The following is a 27526-nucleotide window of genomic DNA, read 5'->3' as shown; positions in this document are numbered from 1 at the left end:
CGCTCCAAGCGGTTCGCAAACAACTACCTCGATCAGATTTCGCAAACAATGAACAGTTTTAAGATAAGGATATTAGTAATACGTAGAAATTAACAGATATTTTTCATGATTTTAATTGAACACATTCGTGAAACTCTAAACGAGTTACAATTGAAAAGGAAAAAAAAACTTACGTCACCATTACTCATAGCGCTCGTTGCGAGCGCCTCAAAATACCCATTTAAGGGGGAGAAGTAGGAACCAGACGACGCCATCGTGGTTTCAACAGTTTTTAGGCCATAACAATTTCATCCCGTTTAATTTTTCAATATAGGCTTCGTTAAAGGATATTTTCATAATAAAGTGGAATGCCTGAAGTGCTCAAAATTGTTTCGCTTGTGAAGTCATTGACATTTTTAGTAATATATGTGTAATAATGTAATAATTTGTTATGTTATTTGACAATCTCTTAACGTAGGGTCTCTGCTTTATCAAAGGCAAATAACGTTAAGAAATCGTCATGACATAAAAACTGTTGAAAGCAACATGGCGTCTCCCTCCCACTCGCTGGTTCTCCGGTGGTGAGAACGACGCGCCTCGGCGGATGACTACACTCGGTGGCAGAAGTAGGCCAGCGCGCAGCTCCGCCGCCAAGGTCCCCGACCCTGAAAGCAAGCCAGTGGAAAGCTAGTGAGCGGCGCAGGTGAAAGAAGTTCAGGCAAGGATGGCCAACGTGACGCGGCCGCAAAACTTTCTCATTTTCCACCGTGGAGTGGTCGACCTGCCAGTGCCGCCAACGGCGCTAGCGCAATCCGCGGCAAGTCGATTACGGATCTTGTAGCTCAAGGGGGCGGTAGCCTAGTTTGCTACGAGTATTTCGTGTTTTGAACGTGATATTGAATTAAAACCTGTTTATGAAAGGCATTTTCTTCTAAACACGTACTTATTTAAGGGTTTTTGTTAACTTTTTAAGTTGGTCCTAGCATGTATTGTAAGTATGGGATCATGTTGTATACAATTATGGATAAATCGTTCGTATGTAGCTTTTTGCTGCCTAAACAAAAACAAACATAAAAAGAGAAAATTAAATTTTAGGGTTTCAGGGGTTTGGATAAACAAATATGTATTAATTATTGAATGATCTACTTAAAATAAAGTGTTTGAAGTCTTTACCCGAACGGTTGATCCAAAACGGTATACCACATGATGCCTTGCTTACAGTAGATACGATAGACATAAAAGTATGTTATTAAGTTCATTAAAAAAACTTTTAAAAATGATTTGTTAATTAGAAAATACCTGTTATAAACAATTAAATTTTGTTATGTTATTAATTAATTTAATCATGTGCAGAAAAATTAAATATTTTGAGCAAAAAAAAGAATAGGATTCTACCGCCTTGAGGCGTCATTACTGTGACGCTATCAAAAAGCAGAAACTAGTATTTGCTGTTTTGAAGGTGAATGATTTGTAAACATAGTGTAACAAACTACAGTACAAGCTCTCTAATCCGGTATGTTCGAAATCACGGCCTGCCGGATTAGCGATTCTTCCGGATTGACGAGCGTCAGTATAGTTTTGTCGGGAATGTTTAAATTGTGGGGTTCGTAAAACTGTTAAAGGTTAAGGTGATGGCCTCGGTTGCTCTCCACTGCACTGGTCGAGCCGGGGCGCGGCTGATGACTGGAGGAACGGTTGCGAGCCGGCGAGCGTAGCGCTGACGTCATCTCCTGGTCGAAGCCCGCAGTCACTTGTCACCGACCTCTCGCCGCGAACCCACGTCCCGTCTTCCCAGCCAAGGGCGTACATACGGGGTCTTCCCAGCCAAGGGCGTACATACGGGTCTTCCCAGCCAAGGGCGTACATACGGGGTCTTCCCAGCCAAGGGCGTACATACGGGGTCTTCCCAGCCAAGGGCGTATATACGGGGTCTTCCCAGCCAAGGGCGTACATACGGGGTCTTCCCAGCCAAGGGCGTACATACGGGGTCTTCCCAGCCAAGGGCGTATATACGGGGTCTTCCCAGCCAAGGGCGTACATACGGGGTCTTCCCAGCCAAGGGCGTACATACGGGTCTTCCCAGCCAAGGGCGTACATACGGGGTCTTCCCAGCCAAGGGCGTATATACGGGGTCTTCCCAGCCAAGGGCGTATATACGGGGTCTTCCCAGCCAAGGGCGTACATACGGGGTCTTCCCAGCCAAGGGCGTATATACGGGGTCTTCCCAGCCAAGGGCGTACATACGGGGTCTTCCCAGCCAAGGGCGTACATACGGGGTCTTCCCAGCCAAGGGCGTATATACGGGGTCTTCCCAGCCAAGGGCGTACATACGGGGTCTTCCCAGCCAAGGGCGTACATACGGGGTCTTCCCAGCCAAGGGCGTACATACGGGGTCTTCCCAGCCAAGGGCGTACATACGGGGTCTTCCCAGCCAAGGGCGTACATACGGGGTCTTCCCAGCCAAGGGCGTATATACGGGGTCTTCCCAGCCAAGAGCGTACATACGGGGTCTTCCCAGCCAAGGGCGTACATACGGGGTCTTCCCAGCCAAGGGCGTACATACGGGGTCTTCCCAGCCAAGGGCGTATATACGGGGTCTTCCCAGCCAAGGGCGTACATACGGGGTCTTCCCAGCCAAGGGCGTACATACGGGGTCTTCCCAGCCAAGGGCGTATATACGGGGTCTTCCCAGCCAAGGGCTTATATACGGGGTCTTCCCAGCCAAGGGCGTATATACGGGGTCTTCCCAGCCAAGGGCGTACATACGGGGTCTTCCCAGCCAAGGGCGTATATACGGGGTCTTCCCAGCCAAGGGCGTACATACGGGGTCTTCCCAGCCAAGGGCGTACATACGGGGTCTTCCCAGCCAAGGGCGTATATACGGGGTCTTCCCAGCCAAGGGCGTACATACGGGGTCTTCCCAGCCAAGGGCGTACATACGGGGTCTTCCCAGCCAAGGGCGTACATACGGGGTCTTCCCAGCTAAGGGCGTATATACGGGGTCTTCCCAGCCAAGGGCGTATATACGGGGTCTTCCCAGCCAAGGGCGTACATACGGGGTCTTCCCAGCCAAGGGCGTATATACGGGGTCTTCCCAGCCAAGGGCGTATACACGGGGTCTTCCCAGCCAAGGGCGTACATACGGGGTGGGGGACAGGGGGGCCAGGCAAACACCACCCCCTCCCAACCTAAATCAGAATAAAATATTTAAAGTAATAAGTAGTTGTATACACTACAATGCATCATCACATGAAGACATTCCCTCATGGAAAGCTTAACAGTTAATAATGCAGGATAATGTTCATGAATCACTACAAAACTTTTATTGTTAAGAAAACTAAACTATGACAATAACTAACTACAATGTTTTTAGACGATAATAATGTATTGGTTTCGTGGTTGAGCATGAGTTTTTTTTTTCTTCAGACAAAGTGATACTTTGTTGGAAAGATATTACAAAGAACATCTAGACTTTCAAAAGTAATACTGAAGTTATAATCAAAACAAACACATTCATGAATACACCATGCAACTTATTGTGTATCAACAATTCTCTTCCTTGGGTTATAACAATTTTTCAGCTGAAATCACCGGCCAAAGTAGGTTAATTGTTTCCAAACGAGTGCCTATGTGTGTGTGTGTTGGTGTATGTTCGGTGTATGTGTGTAGGCGCGGCAAAAATAAACAAATTAGTGTAAAAATGTGCCTTTCTTGCGCGTGCTGCCTAAGAGTTACTTCACTGCCCTTCCGCTTGGAGCGCTGAAACTTGTCTTCAGTGGTTAACACTGGACTTTCCGTTCTATACCTTCCCATTTCTATGGTTCATTCTTATGCGGTTAGCTCGTGTGTTAACGTTTTCCCAACATATTTGGTTTTCTCTGCTTGCCTATCAAGTTTATGTTTATTGAGTTAGTGAGCTTATTAATAGCTGTGTATCTGCGATCATCTGCATTTTGTGTTCTGGAATCATAATTGGTTATTAAGTCAATTAAATTCATAATTAACAGAAAAGCATCTATTCAAAATTTTTTTTTTACAAAAAACAGATTGTAAATAGGACTGTTATTGACAGTGCTGAAGTTGTCTGTGCCAGTGACAATGTTTCTTCTGGTGTCGCAAATACCAGTACCGTTGATCCAGACCCAGTTTCGGGGTACTTCAACTAAGTAAGAAAAAATATCTATGATATTGGAAACTATTATCAAAGCAATTCCATTCGTTTGTTAACAAATGAATAAAATGTTTGGAAACCTCAATCTGTATACAAATTTCCTTCTACTTCTAGTAGTTATAGTTAAAACTATACTCGATCGTTTCAAATGAAATGGCTAGAAGAATTTGAGTGGTTAGCTTATTCTGAAGAAAAATCTGTAATTGTTATGTAAATATTGTGTAATATTTTCGCACTCCAAAAGTGTAGGAAAAGGAGATCACCAAGTAACAGGGGCATTAGTAACACAGTTATCAAACAAGTCAATGCTCAAAGAATTTTGGATACCGAAAAAAATAAATGAAAATGACTGATCCCTAGGATACAAACTATAAGATTTTGCGGGAAGGCAGCAAATAGCAGTAAGAGGTCATCGTGACAGTGGCCAGAAGAAGAATACTATCGATGAGCTATTGATGTACCTTACCTTGATAATTTTTGTAATTCACTGAAGAAACGCTTTGAATCTCACAAGGAAACAGTTGCATCCTTACAACACATCCTTCCAGAATTTTGTACCCAAACAGATTTATGTAGCCTACATTGGAAGCTGCTTTCAATTCATACGAAGAATATTTTTCTCATAAAGAGGCCGTGCAAAGTGAGTTTATGCTGTGGAAAAAAAAAAAGTGGTCAGGAAAATTCTGAAATTCATTCCAAAACAGCCATTAGTTCTCTATAAAAATGGGACAAAACTTTCTTACCTAACATTTATATTCTTTTGAAACTACTAGCAGTTCTGGTTGTTCCTTTTGCAACCGTGGAAAAAAGCTTATCAAGCTTAAGAAGACTGAAGACTTACTTAAGAAATACCACATCGGAAACTAGGCTTGATTGACTAGCTTTTATTTCAATTCGTAGATATTTAAAATTAAGCGATGAAGAAGTTCTTGATAAGTTTTCTTGTGTACCAAGAAATCTGGACTTCGTTTTTTAAACTTTACATTAAAAGGCTAACTTCTTTTTTAATCACTTTATTACATAATATTTATAGCTCAAAAATAATGAATCAATTTTTTTTCCTCGTTGTACAAAATTTACTTTTGTTGGGTTGTTGGGACCAGAGCGAAAATTATCTTCATCAAAAAAAGTTAACACATTAAGTAATTCAAAAAGTAAGGGTAGTGAGGAAAATAATACTAACGCGAATACAATTAAATGTTAAATACGCGCCTGTTATAAAACAACGCGCTTTCATATAATAAAGCATTAGTTCAGTTCAGTTATAATAAAAATAAATTGTAAACATAATAATAACTAGATTAAGAGTAAACATTTTGTTTAAAACCCCATGAAAACTATTCTTAATCATTAAATAATATTTCCACATTTTAAAGCACTGGGTTCGTTTATCGTAGATTGTTTACTCGCCATTCGCTAAGCATCAGCAGACGAAGGCGAACACATTTCACGCTACTCGCTTTCTATCGCTATGTGTTTATTGGTCGACTGAGAATTGAAAAAGAGTTGAAGGACGAAACTGATGAAAAAAAAAAAAACATTATAAGACTTTGTTATTGTTTGATTGCATTTCAAATAAAAATAAAACAGCTAAGAAAAAAATTGGTAAAACAACGAGAGCCAAAAAAAAAAAAATAACATAACCTTCCGTTGAGTCCACTGAGCAAGACGGCAGTTATACTAGCTTACATGCGGCTTGCTCAGTGAAACCCAGGCTTTGCCTCTGGATCGCATCCAAAAGGACCCACCTGGGAGTTTCTTCCTGTATTGTGAAGTGCCACTAGTTGTGAGTCAATGGCCAAATTATTAGAGCCACGGAATTTTCGCGCATTCATTTAGTCGCAAGCTAGAATGTTAACCTCCACACTGTCGCACTGTGTTCATGATTGGACCGCAGTTATTTGGACACGCCCCTCTATGACATTAAGCCAACGATGCCCAGCTAGGAGAGAAGTAAGCGGATCAGGTAGTGCCAAATAACAAGGATAAAAATGTTCTCGCCAAGAAATCAACCAATGGGGAAGTAAACATGGGTCGAGCACACCTATAACTTTGAATTCTATCCTAAGGCCAGAGGAATCCGCGAAATTTCCGGGACTCTACAAATTACAGAGGTCGCTCAGTGTAACCAAGCTTTTGCCTCTGGTCCGCAACCACATGAACGCACCCAGCTGAGAGTTGCTTTCCAATTCGCTGAGTCGCGAGTCAAGGGCTGAGTTATAAAGGTCGCTCAGTGTAACTGAGCCTTGCCTCTGGTTGGTATCCAGAAGGACCCACTTGGGAGTTACTATACCAGGGGATCGATCCTGAAACGCGCACTACGAGTAGTCGGTAGCCGTGAGTGTTGTCGGGTTTTCCGCCTGCGGGGCGTGTCGTCGTGTTCTCTGATACTGACTACAAGCCACGGGCGCTCTCTACAACCAGTGCGTCATTTTACAAGCTCCCCGGATGGAAGTGCCTGCGGATTGTTCCATTTGACCAGTTCATTCATTCGGCCAGTGATTGTAGCCTCGTGCACAGGAGCTTGGAAATTGACGATATGTTGTCGTGATCGACTATGTGGGGTCGAACTCCCGTCTGTTACTTGTCGCTGGTATCTGAGAACACCACAATGAAGCTCACAGGCGCGAGAACCCGTCATCGCTACCGCCGAACCGAAGTCGTCAACACGGCGGACCCACGTGCTGCAGCAGAAACACACACACGCGCGCGCATACACCGGGTACGCACTAATCGTATTGGTGTGCCAAATGAAAATTTATACTAGCAAAACTATTCTCGAGTACATGCATAGTAAAGAGTACTAATCACTAATTAAAAAAAAATACTTTAGAAATCTGGCATTATATAGATAGCCAATCAACAACATTTCATCTGAGATTATGCTTCTATACCGCAGTGTCAAAGCGTGCAGTTCCAAATTAATATCAGTACTTTTTGATTTGATTCGAATCCTGTTCACCAGGAAAAAAAAACTAATTAAATTTTTTTATATGAATTAATATTGCCGTATAAAACTGTACTTAAAGAAAAAATGATTTATTAATATTTTGTGTATATATTTACGGTAATATTTTTTTTTAATACATAGTTAAGTCCTTTAGTTCTGTTATTTCATACTGCATAGCCTTTATTTGTTACTTATACCTTGAATAAAAAATTAACTCAATAACTGAATACGCCTATGTTTGTAAGTAAATAAATTTCCATACATTATTGATGGATAAACGAATTTTTTATAGGAAGTGCACCCCTGTTGAATGGGAAAGCGATCTGGTTGTATTTCACTAAAATGTAAGAATGATGGGTGTTACTATTATGTTAAAATATACTTGTTCATTTGTCTCAGTTGGCAAAATAATTTTTTGTACAATTTCCTAAACTACTTTAATAAATAAGTGATTAATCAAAATTTAAAACTATTAAACTCGGTAGCTTTTTGAACTCGTAACGTTAAATGAGCACAATTATTGCTGTAAATTATCTAGATGAATTGAATAATTGCATGTAATTTTATCATCATAAAAACCTACATTAAATCAAACCCCAATTCCTTTAAATTCTTTTTATTTAATATCACTGGATATTAAAAATAGCCTAGCAGGAAAATGAAATTTCATAAAGTCAAAAATTTCACATAATATTTTTTTATATATTGTTACGAGTACTGTGTGGGGCGATAACTGGGGTTTGAAAAGATAGCCCAATTAATTTAATACAATTTTATTTGCTGCTGATATTTACATTAATATTTAATTCACCACAGTTAAAGTATGTTCACAAATTACTAAATATCTGTCCAGTCCACAGTTCACACTCCTCACTGGAGCTAGGCTCAACAGTGGTTCGCCCCTTACCTCGCACTAGTCCATACACACAGTCTCGCGCCACTCAGTCGCACTCGCACTGTCCCGTCACTCCTCGTCACGCCACTCGCAAGGGGAGAGGAGCGTCTCTCGTTCTCTTAGCTGAACTCGCACTTCAATTCACTCCTTTCGGAACTCAACTCCCGCTGAGGTCGGCGTCGTCGCTTTTATACCAGTTGGCCGCCTTTCTGGAATGGACTGGAGTGGTTGTGACGTGTCGCGTCATCTCGGGCGGACCCGACGATCGAAGCATCCAGAAATGCGTCGGAGTCACGCCAATCCACGCGGTGGCCTCTGTAAACCCGCAGAATTCCTAGGCCACTAAGGGATATATGACAGCGCCTTGAAGGAGGGAGAGTGACAGGGGGTGGACGATGTTGGGCCGCCCTAATCCCTAAAGGTATGCGCACGTGATGTCAGTGACCGTGTGGGGCTGCCAGGCCAGACTACCGCGGGAAGGCCCACTCAGGTACCTGGCACGCATTACGGCTTTGCTTCCCATAAACGCTCTTAACAATATTAAGACAACTTCGATGCAATTTTGCAAGTGAGTATAGAAAATAAAATTACAAAAATCCATTCCCCAGGTTACATAAATTAGAATTCACTCTTTCATACCCATGGGCATGACAGAAGATATGGCAGAAATTAAACATCGTTTAAGTTGGGCTTATTCGCAACCTTAAGTGTCTGCTGGTCTATGTGTCTCAAAATTTATTGACATACAAATAATATTCTGTAAAATGTGCTGATGAATTATGGTCAGCAATTACTTTTATAAGACTACTTTTACTTGAGGTAATTAATTTTGGAATATGCGGTATAACACAGAATAATTAATTTGTGAAATAAGAAAAATAATTAGTTTAAATATAACAAATTTTATTTCGTAAGATTTTTTTTAAGCTTCAAAGTTCTTAAGGAAATGAAGACATCGCTGCTGAGGAGTGTATTGCAACATTTCATTCAGTGGTTATTTTACTTACAAAAGTAAGTTAGTATGAAACAGATGTTTGTCCTTTTTTGCCAAATTTGTGTCATTTTTGTTTATGGTGTGGAGTCAAGTCTGTAATCAGGACTGAAGATTTTCTGCTTCAAGTACTTTAGATCCCGTAGTATGCGTAAAACATAATTCAGGAATGCTTGGTCCTTTAGTATTCGCATTGAGTTTTGAATGCTGTGGGACTTGTTTGAATCTGATAGGTCAATCTAAATTTCATGTGCAATAAAACTATTATATTTAAATAAATGACTGGAAATATTTTTTTTCAAGTATTAATGAAAATGGTTATTGTTTTGACTCACATATCATATCAGTCGCTGTGCGTATATACATGAGTTCCAAGTGGCAGGGACTCTAGTTTACCTGTATATTTGGTGGAGTGTGGCTCGTCTGGTTTGACTAGTCTAGTGCATAAGTTCATTGACTATTCTTGAGAACTCGATGGCATCCATATCATCAGCTGCAGTGACTTCAATGATGAAATCATTATCAACTGGTAATATTCCATCACCAAACTGAGCCTTCTGTAGAATTAACATAATCATGAATTTGCATGGATGTGTGATATGCAATTGTAAAAACTCTGACTTTGTTACATACCTGTGAAGCATGTGTTGTTAGATGTTTATCCACTATAGAAACTTGAAAAGGCATGTTAAGTATTGCAAAGGACTAGTTGCACAACCACCAGGACCTAATTGTAACCTCTGTGTCAAGGTCTTTACGAACTTGTTCAATGCAAAGTACCGTAAAATATACCACTTTTAAAATATAAAACTACTATAAAATATAAAACCACTATAAAACTCTTTGCTGTGTAAAAAAATGTGTTGAAACAATCTGTCATCCTGACCATCTCAAAAAGCATGACAAAATATGTAAAGGTACAAAGTGAAAAGTCATTGGCTCCACAGTATCACTGGGCTTCCGGGCGTGGATTTTAAATGCCTTGCCTGGGTTGTGACTCTTAAGTTCGACTTTGCTTGTGGAAGAGTGATGACAGACCCTCCTACTAATGGTTATTCCACAGTGTTAATCCTTACTCGGACTTGATAGCTACAGTAGCATCAACCATGAAGACCTTAATGGTATCCGTACCATCGTAGTTGAAACATCTTCGGTTCAGTCTGACCTATCACCTAAAACAACAGTAGTGTCAACTCCATCATCAACAAATATCCTGGTGTCTGCGATGCCAACGAGCATGGATATTCCGGTGGAAGGTGTTCCAACGGCACTGGCAATGCTAGAGGAGACCTTAGCGAGCGCAGTTAATGCCAGCCAAGGGAACCTTGATGTCTACAGTACCGAAAAAGGCACCAACCTCATCATCTACCTGTATTGTTGAGATTATCATCGAGTATGCTTCGATACTGTTGCATTTATTGCGATAAGACTTTTGTGCATTGTAGCAATCGTAAACATCATGAAGCATTTTGCTCGAAAAATGTGGCTCCAGTGGGATGCAGGTGAGGTAGATATGGTAATCAAGTGTTGTGAAAAGATTCCCTGAAAATACATGCAAAGGACTGGTTCCAAAATCATGTGGAATTGAATGAACTATGTTTAAGATGTGTATTCTTTGGTTTTGTATAAGAGTAGAATTTATATAATAAAAACAATTTGTAAAACAGTGTTTTATTTTTTTAACTGTCACTTTTATGGTATAATATTAAATTGAGGTGATATTCAATTAAATAAATATTTTTAACCCAAAATTACCTTTTTGTATCGACAAAGGATCGAATTGAGAAATTAAATCGATCAAATCAATAATTTAAAAATATATATAATATTTTTAAACTTAACTTTGGGAGTTTTTTCTGAATTTTTATGTTAGTATTTACAGATATTCAAAATGGTGGCCACGATGGCCGACAAAATTGTAAATGTGAATATAGTTGATGGTCTGATTGACACTACTGCACTCTAGTGCGTAAAAAATAAATAAACATGGAGGCAGCGAATTCTAGCAGACGAAAACAAGATGGTGGATCCAAGATGGCCGTGATGATGTCATTATGTGGAATTAATATATGCCTTTATAGTTTTTTGGGGGGCTGGGTCAGTTTGAATGAAGACATTAGTGAGGAAGGAACTATTGTTATTATTTTTACTAGTGCATCCACAGGAAGTTGAACTATGGACCGAAATATATTAGATAACTAAATATTGAAAATATTTTTTTCTATATTTATTGGAATTTTTTCGGAATGGTTTGGTCAAAAATGAAGATTTTCAAGTTTATGTTCAAGGGCAATATTGGTCTTCTGAGTAAAATGGCAACTCTCTGAGAAAAATGGCTTGCTCTGAGGAATTTTGGCTCCTCTGGATTTTTTGAGGGATAAAAATGGGAAATAAACCCTAAAAATGGGAATTTTTCCCTTGAAATCGAGTTATTATTGTTTTTTTTAAAAAGATTTTGAGTCATTTTGAGAGGAAAAAAAATGGGAAATTTTGACAACAAAATGTCACTTTACATCACAATCAAAGATGGTGGCCGGCACCATAGAACCACAGCCTGAAGCCTAGCCCCGGACATACTTTTATATACTACTCACATGGACCCACTTGGGAATTGCTTACAGTTCACTGAATTGTAGCTAGCCGCGAGTCAAGGAGTTCGCTCAGGATAACCAAGACTTTGACACTGGTTTTCATCCACATGAAACACATGGGAGTTGCTTCCATCTCCCTGAGTTGCGGCAAGTCGCGAGCCAGAGGCAGAGATATAGAGCTCGCTCAGTGAAACCAAGACTTTGCCTTTGGTTCACATTCATGTGGACCCACCTCGGAGTTGCTTCAAACTCTCTGAGATGCTACCATTAGCGAGTCAGGGGCTGAGATATAGAGCTCGCTCAGTGTAACCAAGCCTTTGCCTTTTGTTCGTATCCACATGGACCCACCTGTGAGTTGTATACAAATCGCTATGTTGCATTAGCCACGAGTGAAGAACCGATTTATAGAGCTCGCTCAGTGTAACGAAGCTTTGTCTCTGTTTCACATCTACATGGGCTTACCTGAGAGTTGTTTCCAGCTACCTGAGGTGCTGCTAGTCGGGATTCAAGAACCAAGTTATAGAACTCGCTCAGAATAACTAAGTCTTGACCTCTGGTTCGCATTTACATGGACCCACTGGGGAGTTGTTTCATGGTCGCTGAGTTGCCATAATCGCGAGTGAAGAAGAATTATAGAGCATGCTCAGTGTAACCAAGCCTTGGCCTCTAGTTTGGATCCACATGGACCCACCTGGTAGTTGCTTCCAGCTCTTTGAGTTATCATAATTGCGAGTGAAGAACTATGTTAGAGGGTTCTCCATGTAACCACCTGGGAGTAGCTTCCAGCTTGATGAGGTGACACTAATCGGGACACAAGGGCCGAGTTATAGAGATCTCTCCGTGTAACAAAGCCTTGCCTCTGGTTCGAATCCACATGGTCCCAGCCGGGGAGTTGCTTCCAGTTAACTGATGTGATGCTAGTCTGAAGACCTGGCCCGAGTCATAGAGCTTGTCAGTATAACCAACCCTTTAACTTTGGTTCGGTCCGCATAGAAAAAACCACCTGGATGTTGTTTCCTATTCACTGAGGTGCCGCTAGTTGGGATTCTAGAGCCGAGTTATAGAGCTCGCTTAGTGTAACCATGCCTTTGACTGTAGTTCGCATTCACATGGCCCCACCTTGCGAGTTGTTTTCTGCTCACTGAGGTTCCACTAGTCGGAAGTCAAGGACCGATTTATAGAACTTACTAATTGTAACCAAGCCTTGACTCTTGATTGCATTACATGGACGCACCTGGGAGTTTCTTCCAGCTCTCTGACGTGCCTCTAGATAGGAGCGAGTGACCGAGTTATAGAGCTCGCTCAGTATAACCAAGCCTCTGACTCTCGTTTGCATCACATTGACCCACCTGGGAGTTCTTCCAGCTCGCTGCCAGTTGTGAGTCAAGGACAGAGTTATTGAGCTCACTCAGTGTAATAAAGTCTTTGACACTTGTTCATATCCACATGGATCTACCTGGGGATTCTTCCAGTTCGCTGAGGTGCCATTGTTTGGGAGTCAAGAGCCGAGTTATAGATCATGCATAGTGTAACTAAGCCTTTGCTTTTTGTTCGCATCCACATGGACCAAACCTGGAAGTTGCTTCCAGCTCGTTGAGGTGATGCTGTCGAGAGGCAAGATCCTAGTTACAGAGCTACCTCAGTGTAAACAAGCCTTTGGCTCTTGTTTGAATCACATGGATCTATTTGGGAGGTGCTTACATCTCGCTGAGGTTCCACTAGTTGGTTGTCAAGGACCAAGTTATAGAGCTCGCTCAGTGTAACCAAGCCTCTGACTCTTGTCTGTATCACATGGACCCAAGTGGTAGTTTTTTTTAGCTTGCTTAGTGCCGCTGGTTGCGAGTCAAGGGCCCAGTTCCACTTGGCTTGACATCTGGCAATCTGGGTGTCGCGATTTTCTCACTGTGCGCGTCTAGTCGGAACACTTTGACTGTCACTTGTCCGCTGCAGAGTCAAGCTTGCGTATCTGCTTCAACAGTAGAACATCAAATAAAACATTACATTAAAAAAATCATTAATCGTTTTGGACATAAGCACGGATTGTTAACAGCGATTATATTTGGCATAATACTTGCTATAATTAAAACAAACTCGTGAGTATTAAGTAATCTTAACTGTTCGAGAGATATCGCGACAATGATACATGTTTATTTAGATAATATTGTGTTACAAAGGGTTTCAGCAACTCCAAGGATACAATTATAATGCTTAATACTGTCCTGTTACAGTTGAAGTGAAAAGAGACAAGTGTGTTTGTTGAACAAGAAAGCCAATCCGTCGCAGTCATGTTTAGAAGGTCACCGAGTTGCCACATGTTGTTTGGAGACCGCTACAAGCTCGGAGGTCTTGTCTGGTTGCTGAAGCAAGTGAACGCTTGGCAGTAATCTAGCAAACTACCAGTGGCACAGCCTTGCTACTGGAACACTACTGGACACTCTGCTTTGGGCTGGCTACAACAGTCCTAACAAACATCACACGTGCTTGCCTACATTCAGTGCTGCCAAGTATTGCGATTTTTTCTGTAATTATTTTTGATTTAAAAGTCTAGTTACGAAATCACGGAGTGTTATTTATTTAAAACGGAAACAGAAACTTCATGGCACGTGTGAAATATTGTGTGTATCAGTGTTTAGTACGATAAATATCGCTCATGTTGCTCATATAATAAGATGGTACACATTTTTTAAAGTTCCTAAGACAAATATAAATCATTTAACTTATCTTAGCTTTTTAAATATTAAATGGCTTGCAATTATATCTATTTTATTGCATAGTGGATGGATTAGCAAGTGTCTGTATATGAGTGATTTTAAATTATTTTGTAGAGCATAGTATTTGGCGACTAATTTATCGCGTTTGCTTCATGTGTGTCATACTTCTTGCATAAGTGTGATGCCCGATAGGTTTGCCTAGAAGTTGGCTGCTATGCAAGGATATATATGTCAGCGTTAAGATGGCGAAAATGGCTGTTTTTTTTTTTTAGTTTTGAATTTTTTTGAATGGGTATTTAAATTGTAAAACCTAAAAGTAAAAACACTGTCGTTGACGTTGACTCGCGCGACAACTTGGAGGTCACTGCTACTGCTACGCAGACAACGCGCAGAGTAGTCGCATTGGCGGTGAGTAGCACAGCCTCAGCAGTGCCGCCCCGCTGGCGCTGTGCAACCCTGGCCGTGGTGAAAGCTGCGCTCTGTGCTACAATTACCTAACGCCACGTCAGAAACCCTGCAGCCCGCTCGTGTTCCTCAACCAGGTCGTTGACTTTCGCCATTCAGGATGTGTCGCCAAGTATCAGGGTCAGGGCGAGAAAGGTTGGCGCGCGGAGAGGGGATTGTGAGAAACCTCCAGGGAACACAATGTGGTGGGCTGGTTCCGAGCGCTAAGGTTGGCGTGCTTTCCATGTCACGTCGCCAGAGTTCTCCAGTCGACAGCCCTCTGTTCGCCCTCTCCCAGTGGCTCCTGAGGTGACTGACACCAGGCATACCAGCCACCGCACGCCTACTTTCCCCTGCGTCTTCTCGGCCCGTGCGGACACGTCATTTCCGATTCCTATGTAATCTCGTCACACCACTTCTGAGATAACGTTAATCACAGACCAATGTTAGCTTACTTTCATCACTTGGTGTGTAATTGTTCAGTTATGTCGAACATATCTTGTTTTTGGTTGAACTTCACTGTATAAATACTTCATTATGAAATTTTAAATATATTCATAAAACTTGACAGTATAGCAAAACCAAATATGATAATCATCATAAGCACCTGCACACGTTCAAGTTACCTACTCTTTGCAAAGAAAAAATATTTTTTTTTGCAAGGCTTTAGGCCAGGTTTATAAAATACGCAAGAAATGCAAGGTGCTAAAAGTTCAATATACCCGTTTATAAACTACGCCAGACGCAAAAACGCAACGCAAGCTTCGGCCAACTGTCAACTTCTTGCGTTTCGGCTTGCGTTTCGGCTTGCGTTTCCGCCTTCCATATTTGAAGTGGAGTGTTCCGAAAACTTATAAATACGCAGACGTTATATGTATAGAAGGTCACGAAATTTTACTAACTATTATATATAACTTTTATATATATAATGTTTTCACTTGTTCAACTTTTTCACCCATACCATTGTTAGTCTAATTATTAACAATTTTCATGATAAACTTGAATTACATATATAGAAGCCCGGGGAATAAATTAATTCTTTACTGCTTTGCTGTTTCAGGTTGTAGGATTGGTGACGTCTTGTGGCGTCAGTGATTTATAATTTGCATTGGTTGCGAGTTGCGCTGTTACGTCGTTGCGTTCCTTGCATTCTTTATAAACCCGGCTTTAGGGCTCTTTACACAGCGATTAATAATTATAAAAACCCGAGACTTGCTTTCATAGTAACTAAAATTACAATACTTTCACCGTGTGATAGGTACTTTCCCGCGCTCGTGATAGTAGGTCTGCTCCGCTTTGTCAAGCCGAGGTAGATAGTCGAAACTACTTGTGAAAGTGTTCAGCGCCATCTTTCTTCTCTGCTTTGTGTAAACAGTTCTTTCCTCTGGAAATTCGACGAGTCAGTAATTACTATTTCTTGTGCTGAGTAGTGTGTTGAACATGGTTTAATAAATATTTTAAAATAAATAAAACAGTGTTATTGGTTTTTAGTTAGCTAGCACAGTATATAAAGTACCCAAACACTAATATCCCATTAATTTTGTAAAGTTTACCTGAGGCATGTGCTATGTGTTACATTTCGTACGTAGCAGTACTATTCCACCGTGTTTTATTGAAATGTAAACAGACTATGGCGACGGTAACTATCGTTCATTCTCATGGCAGAAACAAACATTTTTGAAGCCCCGATGTCTTCACCTGTATTGAATCCTTCCCTGTTAGTTTATTCTGGTTTCAACAATCAGTTTAAAGTCCTTGTAGTTTTCTGTCACTATCTAAAGTATTACAAAATTAAACTTTAATATGTATTGTTACGGGTATACTGGAAGTGGCGCCGTGGGGTGGGATAGCGGCCCGGGTAGCAAGCCAGCTGGCCCTCTAGCCCGTGGGTGGGGCGCGCTCCATTACTGCTACATGCCTAATCCGATTACCAACTGTGCCTCGCTACCCATTCCCCCCGCTCCCCCCTTCCTCGGCGCTTTCTTGTTGAACCGGATATCTCTCTGCGGTTATGGAGGGTTCGACACGTTTACAGAGCCCCGACTGCATGAAGTGGCATAACTAGAACGCCTTTGTTCTGGGAGCTTCGGTTGTCAAGTCGACACTGATGACACGACACTTTGAAGGGTGCGAGACCATTCCAGAAGAGGCATGAGGGTTATAAAAACGGTGACGCCAGCCTCCGAGGCAGTGAAGTGAAGAGTGCGAGTGACCCCTTGGTGAGAGAAGGTGGACGACGAGCGACGGACTATGTGCACGAAGACTGGTGCATCGGGGACCGAATCATCCAGGACTGTGGTGGGTGTGCGGCGGACGAGTGAGTAGTGAGACGCAGTGTGTTGGGACAGAGGTGCGCGATAAGAGACGAGTAGTCGTGAGAGCCAATGTCGAGCCTCGCTCCAGTGGGGAGAGTAAATTTTTTACCTTATAAAAGAGGGATGAATTTGTGAATTTACTATTTATTTTTTATAACTTTTGGAGTAAATATTAGGTAAAAAAACTGTATTCAGTTAATTAATTTATCCTTTTCGAACGTGTTTTCTTACTCGTAACAGTATTTTGTCAAGAGAGATGATATGCTACGTTAAGTTACAGTCCTATTTAGTAGGCATAAAGTACTATTAATAAGCTGGCCATGTTTAATTAAGGTCAGCTTGTTGTCAAATAAAACACATATAATAAATATCTTTGTTAGTTGATCACATAGAGTAATTACATTTGTTTATTTTGCCTCAATTACAAAACTTCAAGCTAAAGTATGACCGTTTAGTAAAGTCGTGAGATAGGGTAAAGGATGTATTTCTCCAATTCATTAACTTCAAATGTTTTCGTTTGTAAGTCTTAATTTGCAATTCTTTCCTAATTTGGTCACTTATCTGCTCTAATCACTACAAGTGTAGCCTTTTGCAGTTCCGGCCAAACTAACGCACTTACCGAAATTAAGCAAGGGCTAGACTTGTTATCGGAACGCCCAGATTTTTAAATGAAAATAAATTTTCCATCAAAAAAAAGGACACTTAAATGAGGAAAGGCGCATTTTGGTTCATTTTAAATTTTGAGACATATTTGGTCACAAAATGGAAATGTTGTGAGGATGTCCAAAACCATGCAATTTCGATGAAGCTTAAGGGAATGTTCTTGAAAAACTTCACAAATTGACGTTTTGGTTTTCAGGTAGGTCGATTGGTACTACTGGGGTGTCGAATTTCAAGGTGACGGTATTGCTGGCAAGTGTTAAGTGCTGGTTCGCTGTGACCTGTGTCGAAGTCATGGACCACTTTCTCTCCTCGGCCAGACTCCAGCGCTCGATTCCGCCGATCTGTTTTGCTAGCACTGCAGGCTGCTGGGACTCCCTGTATTCACGACGAACTCTATGCGATTGATTGAATCGATGTATTGGATCGAACACCCAGCTAGCCCAGTCATACGCATCCCTGTCGGTATCCATGCTTGAATGGCTGCCAACCTTGTAGGCGTTTACTCGCCTTACTTGAGCTTTACTTTCCTAACTTTGCTTGCCTCACTCAACGTCCCAGAAGAAAATATCGTTTAGCTTTTCTGTCTTCTTTCCCCCCCGACCAACCCTTTTTCAAGTTATTTTATTTTATCAATCGGGAGCTAATTAAAATTTAATAACAAATTTTTATATCATTTCTAAATCAAATTATAATAAAGATAATTTTTTTATGTTATTACCGTACGTTGGCAGGTCTGGTTGGGGATGGTTTGGGAACTAATTCTGAAAGCAGGCATGCCCGAGGTAGGACGCAAACCCACGACCCTAGCGCTAGAAGTCGTGACCTCTGACCCCAGACCTCTGAGACCGGCTCCCTCCCTGAGTACTTTGACTTAAGAAACGACAGCCTTTTATACATCTAGGGACATGGAATCGAATTAAAAGTTATCAATATTGTACTAACGAGTGGTTTCGAAAGAAAAGTATCGTAAATGTTATCGGATAAAAGTATCGATACCTTGATGTAAATATACTTTTTCTCAAATATTTATCGGTGATTTTTCATATTAACTAATAAATAACTAAACTTGTAAAATATTTTAAATTTTAAATAAAACCGAGTACATATATCACTACGTTTAACCAAACAAACAAGTTAACAATATAAGCGAAGGAAACCAATGTTGGTGAAAGAAGCATTGTTTCGCTCACACTCACTCACTGTTTCATTGTTTTAAATAAATAAGTAAGTAAGCAATCTAACTTTGAGTAACTGACACATACAGAAAAAAATTAATTAGTTCAAATTCATTCGATACGATACTTGCGAAAAAGGACACATATAGGTAAAAGTATCGATTAAATCCTATCGAATACGAAAGCATCATTATCGAAAGAAAACTACTCTACATCGAAAAGTATCGATGCTTTTCCGGTGTCCCTACATACATTTGTGCCATTTTCAGGGTGCAACGAGCGATAACTTCATTAAAATTGTTTCTCTCGGGTTTAAACGAATTCATATTAAGTTTATAATTGGTTAAGCCCCAGGCCCGTTGTTAATTTAAGCTGCCACTAGTTATCTGGTTGGTCGATAAAGGACGCTTATCAGTCAGTTTGACTTCGCGCGGAGTTGTAGTCCAGCTTGAAGTAGTTTTGGGGATGGCAACCCCGCACAGTGATAATAGACGTGAGTTAAATCTACAAAACATTTACTTCCAAAACGAAGAAGCTTAATTCTTCTAATCATCCGATAAATGCTTACTTTATAAATATTTTCATAATTTATTATTGTTTAAAATGTAAGATACCATAAAATTTTATTAAACTTAATACCGAATATGGGCACAAAAACTCGTACACCACGAGATTAACCAACTTTTTACCTTTTATTTAAAATTTAACCATGTACCAATTATTTCTGACTATTTATTTTATAATTAGAAATTACTGATGTAAAATACCGTTATGGTCTAAAATTAAACTCAATTTTTCAAAATTTAAGAATATTTACGTGGTTCACTACTATGGCATCAGATCCTCAAATTGGTGCGTAAGGTTCGTGCACTATATATATATATATATATACATACATATACATATATATATATATATATATATATATATAATGACGAATCATTTTCCACGCTGCTTACTGCTTTCTACGTTTTTACTAAGCCTAATAAAAATGTATGCATGGAGTCCACACGCGACAGGAGTGAAACTTCTTGCTTATTAAAAATGGATAGAGATAAATTACTAATAATTTTTAATAGAACAAGAGATAATAATTGAGAATAGTAAGGAAGCAGGTATGATCCCAAATGAAATAACTCTTTTCCACACAAAAAAATAAATTGTAAATTCTTTGAATTAAAAATGTACTAACAATTTTTTCTCGTAAATTTAAAACAAAGTTTTATTTTAAATAATTCTTAAACCTGAAGCTGGCAGATAATTAGGTAGTTTGTGCAGCTGAAATAACTGTCCAAATGGACGTGTGTAGTCTGAGGTAGGTATCTGGTATGTGAAAGTGACAACATGGCATACGAATAGGACCTAGCTCAATGCTACTTTGTTGAGCCACAGTCAACCACAGCTACACTCCGATCGAGAAATATTCACGCCTCTTAGTTGAACTTAACATATTTACACACTCATGAGCTCGTAACTATAATACGGCGTGTGACTTAGTTAATCAAATTATTATTTGTGACCAATAATTAATTACCCATGTCAAAATAAAGCGTGAAAAGCATTATACCAGTAGAAATATTTACTTACATAGATAAAACAATACTCACATAACATTGTTTAACAATACTGATTTACACAAGTAATTAAATTAATAATACATACAAGAAAGAACAATATTTTTTTTTCGAATATGGCCCATGGCACGGTGCACAACAATAAACTCAAACTCCGTTGTGTTGCCCTCTGCCCAAATACTCCCTTACTAGATGCCAGCAAGTCGGAGTGGCATCAGGCGCAGGCGGGTCCCTACTGCCGTGACCATCCTATCCCTGCAGCATGGCGGGGTTCAACCCGAGCCACACGCCACCACGTGGAGCCAAGTATCCACGAAAAATACCTATTGGCTACTGACTTGAAGTGTTTGACCACCTACTGGATTCGTCTGGCTACCAACTGTATGTGGCTGGCCACCTACTGGACATGCGTTCCTGGCCACAGATTAGACTTGCCTGGCTGCCGACTGGGCATACCTTGCCATCAACTTGATTTGTTAGCTGGAAATGTGTGCCTGGCCACTGAATAGACGTGCCTAGCTACCGACTGGGCGTAAATTGTCACCGACTTGAGGAGCTAGCCTAACCAATCGTCTGGACATGCGTGTCTGACCAACCTATCTGACATTCCTAGGCAACCAAACTGGACATGGCGGTTCACCTACTGGACATGTGTTCCTGGCCACTGAATAGACGTGTTTGGCCACCGACTTGGCGTATCTTGCCACCAACTGGACTTGATAGCCTTTCCAACCGACTGGTAGTGCGTGTCTGGCCAACCGACTGATGTGCATGGTCACCGAAAGGACGTAGCTGGATAATCGACTTACATGTGGAAATGTAAACACATTTCAAGGCATGCAAATAACTCGCTTCGCCTTCTAAGAAGACTGTAGACATCGAGAAAAGTTAGTACTTTGTTTGTTTTTGTACTTGTCGAATTTCTGTAATAAATTTTTTATTTGTAATTTTGTTTTTTTTTTCTCGAACCTGTCATTCTTGCAAGAATCGAACCAAGAACAGAAATCAAACGAATCAATCATTATTTTAACAAGTTATAATTTTTAATGATTTTTTGAATTTTCCTTGAATTTCTAGCTTAATAATTAGAGAATTTCAAGAGGGCGCCCAAATGACAATATGGTGGACGCCACAGTAATAAATGATTCCTGCACTCTAGCAGACGAAAACAATATGTCGAATCCAAATGGCGGTCTCCAGTAGGCGAAAACAAGAAGGCTGTCATGACATAATACTGACTGACGTAATATCTGCCTTGGCATCAGTGGTTGGAGGTCAGTCTGCCGGTGTCTTGAGTGGAGGAAGTATCCGTCGTCATTTTTAATCGATAGCCCTTGCCGTGTTCGAACCGAGTACTCCATGATGGAATTATTTTTTTAAATTTAATCAAACTTATTATTTAATTTTAATTTTTCACAAAAAAATCTAATAATATTTACAAATTTCCAAGATGGCGGGCGTAACGAAAATTTCAACGTTCCTAGAATCCAAGATGGCTGGTGTAACGTAAGCGATATTTATTATAATTTTATTTAAATTATAATTAAGAATTTTTTAATTTTTTATGTATAAATTATTATTTTTTATTCTCGCCGGGAATCTAACCGAGGACTGGGATGAATTGCGTATCTAAACATTTGAAGTAAGCAATGCTTTTTATATTTTTTGGAATTATTTTTGTAATATTTTGGTCAAAAATTAAAGAAATTCAAGTTTACGGTCAAAGTCAAGGTCATGACCTCAGCGTTTTAGGGTGGCTAGACGACGGGGAATTTAAGCCCCTAAGGGGAATTTGGGGTTTTTTCAAAGGCAAAAGTTTTTTTAAGCATTCCGAATGTAAAATTTTTAAATTTTTGAGGGAAAAACGGGAAATTTTCCTTAAAAATAGGAATATCAAAAATATGAAATTTGTAGGAGTTTTGTCATTTTTGAGGATTTTTGAGGAATTTGACACAAAAAATGGCAGTCGTAACGTCCCAATTCAAGATGGCAGAAAGTGTCTCCGCCTCCACACCTAGAACCCGGGCATCAGACCGGCCAAAATATACTACTACAAAATTAGTATTTTGAATTGAAAGTAAATGTACAATTAAACGTGTTTTTCTATAGCTGAACAAACGAAGATAGATTTCTCTCGCCTCCGAAGAATATCACAATGCAGTACATTGTTAGAGACTTAAAAAATATATTTACATACACAAACAAACACTTACATGTACATACATCACCTCTGTACACACAAAGGTCATGCCAACAAAGTGTTTGCTTATAATAATCGACCAGAACAACGGCGAAAGTGTTAGACGCCAACTTCCTCGAAAGAGGACTTGTAAGAATAATAGTTTTGTTTGAACCTTTTCTGGTCCCTAAAGAAGTGTCATATGCACATAGAAAATGTGAGGCCTGAACACATTTAATAGCACAGCTTTCACATGCATCCACCTATAATCTCTAAGAGTGTTATGTGTTATAGGCACACGCAGTTGTGAAATATCTGGTGAGGGGTAGGAACTGAACTGTATATTTACTTTCTTATTTCAAACTGGCAACGGGCTTTGGCCTCGTAGCTAGTCCGCGCTACGCCACTGCCTCTGTCCATGAGACACTGCTTACTGGTGGGTGCAAGCGACCTCGTGACGTCACGTCTCTGACCCAAGCTGCCCCAGTGAACCGTGTCTCTTCGAACCAGCTGGAAATAACGAGCGTTTATAATTTTGTCCCTAGGTCACTTTTCTTGAGCCAGAACAAATAAATGCACAAACTGTGCTAAGGTCTGAGTGAAAACGCAGTAATGATAATTAATTTAAGAATCAATCTCATAAATGACTTTATTTTAAGTGCGGATCATTTACGATTTGAATTTATGAACTGTTTTGTAAACAAGCGCTTCGGCTTAAACGCTCGGGCAAGTTACACTTAAAACGGAATAGTGACTCGCCAAAAAAAAAAAAAATAACGTAAATAGACAGCTAGTTGAAACACATGAAGAAGGGAAAGATTGAAATGGCGTGCAATAGTTACGGTGCGTCTGTATCAGTGACCGTTGCACTCCTGCGCCTGTACTCTGCAATTCCGTCGAGGGCATTACAGACGATGACGGACAAAACAACGAGACTGAAGCAGTAACGGAGTTAATTGGTGAGGGAAACCCACCGGCTTAGAAACGTCCGCCACGTTTCCCAATGGCGAGTGGTCTTACCGCTCAACCTTTCCCCTGACCCGCCTCTGTATTGGTGGTTAAATCTCGTCTATCTGGACTCACTGGGACCAAAGAAAATCCGGACAATAAAAAATCCGGCTAATTTGGGTAATATGGGTAATAAGTAAAACAAAATCCTTAAATAAGCACACTTACCGTTTATTAAAGCATACTTACCGTTTATTACAATAAAAAAACTAATTTTTGTAACAAAAATATTTAGTATACATACCCTATATTATTTACAAGATATTAAAAGAATATACAAGTAACTCTTCACATCATTTTTTCACAAAGAATTTGTCCACTGTCTTCTGTTTCAAACATATATGGGTAATTCTCATGAAATCTCGAAATTCTTGTCCTTAGAGTTTTTATAAAAAACTATTTGACATATGTTGGTAATTATTTTTTCCTTGAAAAGCACATTACTTAGGGTAATAGTGTTGGTTATAATTTTTGAACCGTAAGGGCACCTTTAAAAATAATAAATATATAGTACCCTGAAAATCATTTCCTCACTATGTCTCAGACTCTAGATTGTAATACTTTCAAATTTTTAAATACAAATTTTAAAAAGATTTTTATTTGTGAATTCGACTAATCGATTAAAAATACAACAGATTTTTAAACATTATTTGAATTTGGAATAAAAAGTAATTTACAAGTTTTCAAATACATTTTTTTACACGTGTCCCATTAAAAAACATCATTCCCTCACACCTTTACCAACAGTCGATACATGAACGCACTTTCAATTATTCATAATCGTTTTTATTGGTTTTTGATAGTTGGCAGTACTGTTAATTTTTACAAATGGCCAGTTTGTCTTATGCGTGTTAGAGTATCTGTGTAGCAAAAATATTATATGAAAATTATTCAAAGATTACATTTTCAGCCATCATTCCCTCACATTGAATAAAAACAGAGTTAATTACTATATCTAAATATTAATAGCACTGTGAAGTAGGTCATTAGAGATATTAAACTTACACAAAAAATCAGGTGTAGCAAAAGGTATGTAGCAAAAATTTGTTAGGGTATGTTTCATTTCGTCATTCCCTCACCGTCATTCCCTCATTTCAATTTGAAATGAGGGAATGACGATTTATGAGTTAATGACTTCTAAACTAGTCTAACTTGGCATTTTTATTTCTTTGCTAATGTAATCCTTGAATCTATCTTTTTTTACCCTAGTTTTAGGACAAAAAAAATGGCAAGAAAATAGAAATCTGATACAGAAGCAAAATTAAAAAAGAAAGAATACGATAGGAAGCGCCGAGAAAAAGTGAAGTTCAATCCTGAGAGTTTAGCCAAACTTCGCCAAAATGCAAGGGCTAAATACCTGGAAAAAAGAGGAAGGCCAAGTGTAATCTATATCAGTTATGAGTTCCAGAAAAAAAAAACTAAAGAGAAAAAAATTGGAAGAAAAATAGCAAAACATTTGGAGACCAAAAATCAAAAATCCGTAAGAATTTGACAAGGCTCTCAAAATAAAAAAAAACCTTCCTTCTAATTCAGGACCTACTATACAACCCATTTTTCAAGATACGTCAAGGCTAGGTAGCTGCTCAGAGAAGTTTGCAACTAAAAAGGCACAGAGCAATACAATATGCGAAAATAGCCAGGTTTGAGAAAAGTTTGAAAGAAGAATCAAGAAACAATTATAAACATCGTAAAAGATGTCAAAGGCAAACCAAAACCGTTCAATCGTCTCCTGTAGCTAACTTTTATAAAACGTTCTATTTTATAAGATAGTGAAAAGAAGCTTATTTTTTCGGAAGTTATTACTAAACAACTAAAAGACAACTACACACATTTGAAAAAAAAAATACATAGTGAGAAGAAGAAATTCTACGACATTCTAAATCCCGACCTTCTGAAAAAGTATAAATTACTGCATTTATAAAAAACTTTTTTTAAACATGAGACCTACAAAAAGAGCGCATCTAGGAAATTACATGTACAACTGATAAAAATTAAACTAGACGTTACAAATTTTTTAGAAAAAGATGAGAATTCCAGGATGTGTCCCGGGAAGAAAGATTCCCTCACATTAGTCGTCATTCCCTCACTTTTAAGTTTTTAAATCATTCTTTCATTCGCTTGAAATAAGTTTATTCTTGGAACTACTATATTAGTACAATCTAGTTACATAAGTAGCCTACTACAAAATTGACAGAAAAATTCAATTTAATTAAAATATTTGTTATTAATTTTTTTATCTAATTTCGAGATTTCATGAGAATTACCCATATGGTGTTTGAATGACGCAGGTGACGCAAAAGCTTTATCATTACTAATTCAGCTGGAGTCGTGTGGAGCTGACTAACGCTCCAAGTGCGTCATGATGTTTGTCAGCTGGTGCGCTTTCTGGAACTCAACAAAAAACATTTTATTTATATAATCTATATCTATGCAGAAACTGTACATTGAATCAAACTAAAAAGTGAATATTTGGCGTACTTATTGTTAGGTTCTTGCTAACTTAGTTAAAAAATTTTATGTGAACATTAAATAACATATGTATTTACAAATTTGATCCGGATTATTCAGAGAAACGGATCAACGAGGGCCGGTTGAACGAAGTTTTACGTACGTATTTTCCTACATTCATTTGGCAAGTTTTGCTTAGCATAAATAGTATCCCGAAGTTATTTTTTTTTTTCATGCTTGTGCGCTGTGATAATAGCCAACAGTGCAAGAAGTAACCGTTGGCAAAAGTTAACTGATATACCATGAGGGAGATCACAAGCTGTCCCCATGAGCACCGTCTCCAAGATGTGTTCAGATGTAAGCCCTTGCTGGTGTTTGGTGCTTTGCAGCTCATCTTATAATAACTTCGTCAGTATTTTTATAAAATTAAAAAAAATCGATAAATATTCTTTTTACTTTCCATATTTATATGTCAACTTCGCATTTTCATCCATTTTGGGATCTCCCCATAACGAGAACGACATGGACTAGAAAGCCTTCACAGTCTACGTAAGGAAAGCAAGAGCGCAAAAAACACAACACGCAAAATGTTCAGCAATTTCATACTAAAAAGTTAATAAAGTTATTTGTCGGGAGAGTACATTCATCCTTGGGATATGCTATAGTCAGAGATTATGATTATGGCGAGAATATTTTGGGTCAAGAGAGTTTACAAAAATTGTAAATTATTTTCCTTTTTTCGTCAGGAAGAAATATGTTTCGCATGGCATAGTTATTTTCGGACGAATCACGGAAGTTCTGTAACGCACCAACCGCGTTCTCATTGGTCCATCTGAGAGCCAAAAAAACTTCTTTTACCGGGTGGAGCCAGTTTGGTAATGGAGTTCACACACGAGAACAAAGAGCATTGAAGCCTCGCGAAAAGTCCAGTTTTTCCGCGATAAACAGAGCCACGCTTTTTTCGACGGATAAGTTTCGCTCCAGGCTAGTCTCAACTTGCCTATATGTAACAAGCCTTATTACATTAGAGTGTTGACTGGTCGATAACAATGTCGCATATTTTGGCAGGTTTCACGCGATTGGGTAACCACTTATTTCCCTTGTTTATTACCTCGCTCAGGGTCGCCAAGGGCGTGTCAAGAGCACTGTAGTCCGATCAATGAATGTGCTTCACGTCTACTTTGATACCCAGGTCAATAACCGTGTCTCTGGCGACCAATCACCGTGAGCGACTGCAACAAGGTACAGCACTCGGGAAGACGTGTCGTGCCGGACACTTGGCTGGATAACTGTACAAGGAGAAGGCAGGAACTGGAGAGCGCAAGATGGCGGGAGCGACACACTGACCTCGATGGCGACAAGTGGGGCGAGCAGCGACCTCGTTGCGGCGACGCCAGCGCCCTGCGTCCTGCGGCCGGCGCCGGAAGTAGCC

The 27526-nt window shown here is 39.6% G+C and overlaps 1 long non-coding RNA gene across 1 annotated transcript in view; it reads right to left on the bottom strand.

The window, feature by feature from the left end:
• Positions 1 to 97: 97 nt before the first annotated feature.
• LOC134529553 (uncharacterized) overlaps positions 98 to 27526 on the bottom strand; it is an 89231-nt gene continuing 61802 nt past the window's right edge. The window contains exon 2 of the long non-coding RNA XR_010074626.1: positions 98 to 644. This is a non-coding gene — a long non-coding RNA (uncharacterized LOC134529553). The remainder of the gene's footprint in view (positions 645 to 27526) is intronic.

This window comes from Bacillus rossius, chromosome 2 (genome assembly GCF_032445375.1).
Source record: "Bacillus rossius redtenbacheri isolate Brsri chromosome 2, Brsri_v3, whole genome shotgun sequence".
Classification (NCBI taxonomy): domain Eukaryota; kingdom Metazoa; phylum Arthropoda; class Insecta; order Phasmatodea; family Bacillidae; genus Bacillus; species Bacillus rossius.
Note: the sequence above shows the minus strand (reverse complement) of the source record. Positions and strands in the feature narration are given on the sequence as shown.